Genomic DNA, 8,012 nt, shown 5'->3' on the forward strand with positions numbered 1-8,012 from the left:
TACAGGGCAGCATACGGCATCCGTGGGGAAAAAAAAAAACAACATTCAGCCATCAGATGACCTAAATTGTCATCAGCAAAAAAACACTGCTCGAACCAGGAGCAGTGAAAACCACTTTAGAAAAAGCACTCATTCCTTCCAGGCCACAACCCTGCCGGAGGGCCGGCCGCCACGGAGGCCGTGCTTAGGGGTTTGTTTTCATGCTCGCACGGTGAATGAAGCCCAGGAACCTCAAAACTAGAGGTGTGAGAGAGAAAAAAGAACAAATACTGGGGGTCACGGAGAAGACGCCCTCGGAGGGCGAGGCTGATCCACTCTCCCGGGAGAAGACAGGTCAAGCGCAAGAAACCTTTTCAGAAGTACCAGACACAGGTTGTTTGGAGAGGGATTACAGGGCAGCATACGGCATCCGTGGGGAAAAAAAAAAACAACATTCAGCCATCAGATGACCTAAATTGTCATCAGCAAAAAAACACTGCTCGAACCAGGAGCAGTGAAAACCACTTTAGAAAAAGCACTCATTCCTTTCCAACCAGCTTTTACCTAAGGACCAGGCTCATCCCAGCATGAGGCCAGGTGTGCAGGCCAAGATCTGGTCCCTGCAGATGCCTCGAAACACAGCTGAGACGACAGAAAGAGAGGACAGCGTGACAAACGCTACACGTGGACGGGCGGTCAGCGTGGAGCTCTCGTCTATCAAGACATTTGCTCCTGTGACAGCGCGTCTCAGGATGACATATTTGGGGGTAGCAGAGGAAGAAATTGATTAAGAAATCCAATAACTGAGTGAAGGAATACTTTAAGGCCACTGCCCTGCTACGGGCAATTCAGGGCAGGTTTCTATGTCACAGTCTGGGTTCAAATCCTGGTTCTGCCACTCCTGTGTAACCTTGAACCAAACACAGCATCTCGCGTGTCAGTTTCCTCATCTATAACAGGAGGGGAAGCTTCTACGGCACTGCGGTTGCCTCTGGGTGGTAACGAGGGTTAAAGACTAACAGATGTAAAGGGAACTCCAGGAATTCGATAAGCAGATTAACGTATGTACGAACCATACGAGGCATTCGCTGTATTTGCATTTCGAGAAGACAGATGATCGTTAATTACACATGGTGATGAAGCCAAAAAAAATTTTTTTTGAATCCATGGCCCAAATGCGGCCTGAATGAGAGCGTGGGGGTCAGGGTGCGCGCCCGCCCCAGCTCTAGCAGAACGGACCCCTGACTCGGGGGGTTTCGTAAACCTCTCTGATTCCCTCGTCAAGAGCAGGAGGGAGAAGAGTCGTCAGGGGCTCTGGCGATTCGCCACACATCTTCAGCAGCGCTCTGGAGACAGCGTTATAAAAGCCTTTGCCGAAAGTCCTCGCTCAGCCTCTGCGGTCTGCCTTCGGGACCACGTCACAGCTGACACGTGACCCCGCCACACTTGCCCTCGGTGGAAGAAAGCACGTCAGCAATGCTGAGATTCGACTAGATGACGAGGTACTAAAGCATCCTACGCACGTCAGCAATGCTGAGATTCGACTAGATGACGATGCACTAAAGCATCCTACGCACGTAGAGCTGAAATCGGTTCTCCGTCAGCGAATGCAAATGAATCGTTCCAGGTGCACGGACATAAAACGGGAGTCTGGGGTCCCTTTTCCATGGGTGACTCAGGTATCTAGAAAGGAAGCTGTCCAGCACATCCAGGTAAGCACCAGGTCTCCTGTGCCCGCAGGCAGGGTGTCCAGAGCCTGCAGGCAAGCATCTGGAAGCTCTGAGCAAGCAGGCAGAAGCCCAGCGAGGGGCACGAGGCAGTGCGCGGGGCTCTGGCAAAAGCAGGCAGCAGGCATCAGTCCGTGATTGTGTAACACGCTGTGAGCGTCCTGTGCTGCTTGGGAAACTGACTTAAATTACAGTGTTCTTCCCTGTAAGTGGAGTCTGTTGGTGCAAGATTGAGACAAACTGGTAAATCTGAAATGAGGATTATAAAAAAACCTACTAATCTTTTTATTAAATTTGAATTGATTCTGAGAATACACTACAAGTTGCAAGAGACTCTCCTACAAAGCAAGCAGCTGAGTGCACACACACAAAACCTTCAATACGCCTCAAGGCATATACTTGCCAGGTGCCTTAAATAGACTGGTTTTTCTGCCTTATTTCACAAGACAGGCAGAAACGAAGCCCTGTACCCTCACTGCAAAAGGCCCATCATGGATTAGAATCAAAAGAACAAACAAAATTTAAGTGAGGCCCTTCCCCTTCGCATGTGGGTATTTAAAACTCAATATGATACGGGCTCATTCCTCGCATGCCTCGCCAAAAGGAAAAAAAAAATGTCGCTTAGCAACAATTACGACAACGTGCAGCTGGGGGGGTGGCTTGCAAGGAAACCGAGCCGCTGAGCTGGTTATGGTCACCCTCGACCGGATGCCCCAGCATCTGGCTTTGGCCTCATCTGGCCTCAGAGGACGGCCTGCTCCTTTCTGCCCATTCGTCTCACCTCGGTGAAGACCTGGAATCCCAAAGCAATAGAAGCTTCTGGACAACACGAGGCTCCGGGACACCAAAGGCTTCTCGTCTTATGTTAACCAGCCCGATGGCCAAGCTTCGAGCTGGAAAAGACCTTGGAAAGTCACCTAAACACCATTTAACGGATGGAGAACTGAGGCCTACAGAGATGAAATGACCCCCGCACTCGGTCCCGGAGCAGCCAGAGGCGGACGCTGGGCCGGACACCCTTTCTCATGTCACATAGGGCTGTTCACCCAGTGTTGGCAGTTTCCCTACGTCTGCTGAGACCCATGTCCTACCTCGACCTGACTCGCAAGCAAGATGAGTCAGTAGGTTGCTGGCACTCAACTACTTATCACACGATCATTAAAAATGCCATTCGCAGTTGAGGCCCCCTTCGGAGCTGCTGGGAGGTTCGAGGCCGCGTCAGAAAGACTGCACGGGATGCGAAACCCCACTCTCCCTGTGAACCGAGCCGTCTGCTTCATCCATCGGCTCCCGAGCAGCTGGGCTGACGTGCGAGCGCTCCGGGACTGGGAATGAAGGGTCCGGTAAAAATAAAAAGGCCCTAGAGTGGCTTGCCACACGTAGCTGGGCAGCACAGTCGCCACCTGTCATCCTGAGACCACGATTCCAGGCTGTCGTTGGTTTAAGCAGGTCAGAGGCTGGATGGTCAGGAGTCTTCAGCCAACATGCTACTCTGGCGAGGGCCAGAGGCTGGGTCGACGGCCCCAGGCCAAGCAGGCCCTCGTCCGCACCATAAACACAATTCGAACCGTGTTGCAGGCGACGCACCGCGTACCCCCCAGCTTGTCCTGGCAGTGGCTAAAAATGCACTCAGTCGTCAGAGTCCAAGGCGTCCATCTTCCCACTTGGCTTCCTTCCTCATTTAAATGGTCCTAAATTAAAGCTAGGAAGAGCCTGGGCATGATGGTAATAACTCGGCCCATTCTCATTCAGAGACTGGACGTGACAAGGGCCCCGGCTTGATCCCAGGTGTGGGAAAAGGTCCATGGGGCAGAGGAGGGGGAAGCACTGGTCCTGGGCTTTTGGAGAGGCCTCTGGCCTGACTCTGACACAAGTCATGGGACTTGGGGCCAGATGCTCAACCCTTGTCAGCCAAAATGGCACCCAGTGTAAGACAGATGCTCCCTGGGCTGAGGAGGCGTTTCAAAGCTCACGCAGTGAAGGCCCATGAAAAGCGTCCTCATCTACTTTGCCCAGCAAACCACTGATTGCAGGAGCAACTTTCGCACTTTATGGGAGGACATTTCACCTGCTTCACTCCTACCTGCATATAAACAGCTGCTGTGTGGGCAACAGAGTGCTCTAAACTAGTTCCTTAGGGACCTTCACTGTGCATAGGTACTGACTTCCTCGAGAACGTCTGTATCTGTCCTCCCCGGAGTATGAATGGCTGGTGAATAGGAGGTGTCCGGTAAATGTTTGTGGAATGAATGATAATCGTTCCAAGAAGTGACCCTTAATGGATGACGGGCAAGTTACTCGATTTCTAGGGCCTCCGTTTCCTTAGCTGCAAGATGGAGACATCGGTGCCTACACCCCACGGCGGGGGACATGGATCGAGATAACCCGTGGGAAGCGCTTTGCACAAAGTAAATGCTCGATTCACGTTGGCTACTTTACCTACAATGTGGGTCTCTTTTTCCGTGAAACCCTAAGACTCCTGAGAGCAAAGAGGGCTGTGTTTAATGCACCTTGCCTCCTCCGCCCCATCAGCGGGCCAGCAGCTGGTACTGGGTAGGGCCTTAACGCTTCTTGGGCTGAATACTCATTTTCACAAAACACGAGCGATAGTGGACTGTTGTGCTTGAAACCAGCTTGAATGGGGGAGAAAGAGGAAACACAGGACAAGAAAGACACTTACCTGGAGCATCCACACTCAGCCCCATCTCTGGCCTCCGCCCCAGCTCACCTGGATGAGGTCACAGTGCTTCCTTTCTCCTCCCCTTCCGGCCCAAACTCCGCCCCCGCCCCCCCACACACACCTTAAACTGTGAGTTTCCCTTCAAACAGCTTTTATCTGAAATTAAGGAGCTTGAACAAGGTTAAAAACCTCTCAGACTTTGGTGGCCCCAATATGGTAGCGCCCATCCGAGATCAAGACTCTGGGGCCGAGAAGAACAGAGAAGATCAGGTTTTGGGGGCGAGAACTTGACTGCTGCCCCGGTCCAGAAAAGGGGTTCGCACAATATGTGGCACGGGCGATGCTGAAGCCTACCGTATCCCCCCAAAGCCCCACATCCTGTTTCTGCTCTGACACCCTGGAGGTGGCACTGAGAACAGCAGAGATCCTGGGGTCGGAACGGAGCCTGGCTGTCGGTTTCCACTTTTCTTTTGGAAGACGCCGCAGTATCGAGTAGGGGGAAGTGGGGATGGAGGGTGAAGAGGAAAAGATCACGTAGAGAAAGGAATTCACGACCTGCAAAGTTTCTAGTCCCGGTTTCAGTCGCACGTTTGCCTTCCCTGTTCTTGCAAGATTGGGGCAGAGCCGATGCAAATCAGGGAGAAAGGAGGTCCTGCCTCACCTGCCATGGACACCGGTGCTTCGAATGGCACCACATTCAAAAAGGACGGAGGCCACTGAATGATTGTGCATCCCGGCTCTCCCCGTCACCGAGAGGACGCCGGGCAAAGTCCATTCGGATAATGAAAAGGACTTGGCTGGCGTGGAACAGATGTGCAGCCGGTCTTTTGTTCCTACAGATGAAGTTAGGGGCAGGGGACACAGTCAATGGAATGACAAGGAAAGCAGTTCACTTGGAAATGTAATTTTATCCATCAGAAAGAAGTGCATCCAACGGTTTCTGCATCTGCTGTGAAAAATAATGCTACCCGTCACTGAGCAAGGCTCGGGTACCGAGTACTCCGTCTGGCTCTTTACCCACGGGATCTTCCATCCTAGGGCCTTTATAGGGAAGGAATTATTTTCCCCGCTTTTACGGATGAGGAAACAATCTCAGAAAAATTAAGTCATCTACCAATTCACTCGGCTCGTACTTGAAAAAAGTAGGCCTCAAATCTAGGTCCTAGGGGTCGATAGGCACAGCCCTATCCACAACAGCGTTTAAAGACAAAAAGAGGAACAATGTATAATTATTCTCATATCGAGAAAAGAGTCGCATATAGTTCCTCGCCTTTCTGCCACCACTTAGGAGTACCAAGGCTCTGTACTAGGTGCTAGAAATGAAAAGGTAAGAAAAAGGCTTTACCAAGCCCCTAACCAAGGACCCAGCCCCTTGGCACTAAATTCAAAACACATTTAATCTTCACAATAAGTGGGTGACGTACAACCGTTATCACCTCCCACATTACAGATGAGAAGACCAAGGTTCCCAGAGGTTAAGCCACCTGTCACACATCACATAGCTAAGAATTAGGGGAACTTGGATTGGAACCCAAGAAGCCTGGTCGTAGGGCCCACGTTATTAGTCGGTAGGGTGGCAGGCGACAAAGGGAGCTCACAAAACCACGGAACCAGAAGCCACAGGGAGTGTCGCATAAATAGGCCTTTGGTTCCCACTTAAGCACAGTACGTTATGATGGTTCTCGACACAGTTTAAGAAAGGATTTGGCAAGGAAGCAATGGAGCTACAGCAAACCCACGTGACTAAACGCAGCTCTGCTGATGGCTCAGATAAAGACTCCACAGCCCATCCGGCTGCTCGCCAGCGTCTCACGTTTCCTGGTGCGTGTGGGACACGGCAGGGCGCAAAGGCACGCGAGGAAGGGGACGAGGAAGGCCCCCGAGCTGCCCAGCCGCCCCGCACACCGTGTCTAAACGTGACAGCAACTTCGACTTCGAAATATACTTGCATGTGCAAAGGCATTTAGAAATCTCTTCCAAAAGAGAGATTGTTTTCCCTTTGTTTTGGGGGAAAAAAAAAAAGTTTAAAGTATGCTACACGAGCATCGGAGGGATGCTTGGGAAACCGACTCCCAGCTGCCCGGGTCCCAATGTGGAGGGGCCTCAGTGGCCCTGGGCAGCAGGTCACAGGGAAGAGCTGCCTGGGTCCTGCCTGTGTGCACCAGGCCAGGGTTTGTTTACACAGGGGACAGAGGCAGTGTGGCCGACACCCAGAGCCTGCAGAAAAGCGGGTTCTGAGCCAGGTTTCCCCACAGGTTCTAAGCACCTCACAACCTGGAAGCCTTTACTGGTAATTTATGGACAAAGGCAGTCAACAAATCAAGTCGCCGTCACGTGACCACCTGCAGAACCGGGCCACAGATGGGGTTCAGTTCTTCCCAAATGACTTCCACCGGACGAGTGATTTTATCCCAACACAGTCCCTCCACTTGGCCGCCAGATAGACACCCCAGCGCCAGGCACTTAGGCCCTGTGCTGGGAGGACACAGACTCCTGCGACCTCCCCCTGGTCTTGTTTAATGCTCTAAGAGCCGCTAGTGACCTGGCACGGTGCGTTCACGTCCCCCCGGGGCTCCTGCCTGCGTCCTAAGGCCATGTGTGCAATGAGAGCCAAGCTCACCCCGACTCACAGCCACTGCTGGCCGGAACTCACCCAGCCGCAAAGCCGCGCCTGGCCCCGCGCAGTCTACGGCCGGCCGGGCACCAGGGGCAGTGGTCCCCCCTCAACCTTGGCTGCAGGGGAGAATCGGCCGGGGGCTTTCGAACACCACGTGCCAATTCCATCAGGCTCCCTGGGGTGGAGCTCAGACAGCGGCAGCTCTGAGAGTCCCCGGGCGCTTTCTCGCACCCGCCACCAGCTGGGCCACATCAGTCGAGTTAGTGGACCCCGACCTGGGAGGGTCTGCACCGCTCACTGGGTGGACAGACCCTGGCTCCACGAGTTCAAGTGCAGGCACGGCCCTGAGCACTGCCTGGCACCCAGCCCACCCCGCTCGGCCCTGTTGAAAGATAAACTGAGGCACGCTCTACTGCTCAGAACAGGGGATTCATTCTGTGCGGCCGGACTGTCCGCCAGCTCAAAGCCTTCATCGCCGCTGCTCTCAGGACGGTTTTGGAAGAAGACGTGGAGGAGGGGCCGAGAAGGCAGCAGAGGCAACAGCCACCTCGAGGTCCCTGTCCCACGCGGCTTGTGTCAATAACCCTTTCGTTAAACAAGCCCCTCGGGCGAACCTGCTCCTCTGATGGCCTCAGGCACACGGGGGGCTCCAGCCCGGACATCTTCCAAGTGGTGTCTTCCAAGTGGTTTCTGTCCACTTGAGCGTCTGCTTTCTATTTTATTCTCATTTCTTTAGCTTTTATCCAAAAATGTCCATTTCTAAGTCATCGAACAATAAGAAATTATAACGCAAACAATATAACTGGCAACTGGCAAGTTGGAGCCCTTTGGAACAAGGCCACTAGTCAAATACCTGACCCAGTCAAATACGTCAACCCCGGCGTATTTGACTCACTAGGGAACCCTTAAAAAACACCAGCACCCAGGCCCCGACCTCCACAGCTTCACTTGAGGCATCTGGAGTTGGGCCCCGAGCATCTGTTTAAAGTGTTTTCCAGATAATTCTACT

At 52.9% G+C, this 8,012-nt stretch overlaps 1 protein-coding gene across 1 annotated transcript in view; it reads right to left on the bottom strand.

The window, feature by feature from the left end:
- ITPR1 (inositol 1,4,5-trisphosphate receptor type 1) overlaps window positions 1-8,012 on the bottom strand; it is a 332,592-nt gene that overhangs the window by 299,634 nt on the left and 24,946 nt on the right. The window lies entirely within an intron of this gene.

Source organism: Pteropus alecto, unplaced genomic scaffold (genome assembly GCF_000325575.1).
Source record: "Pteropus alecto unplaced genomic scaffold, ASM32557v1 scaffold53, whole genome shotgun sequence".
NCBI classification, from domain to species: Eukaryota; Metazoa; Chordata; class Mammalia; order Chiroptera; family Pteropodidae; genus Pteropus; species Pteropus alecto.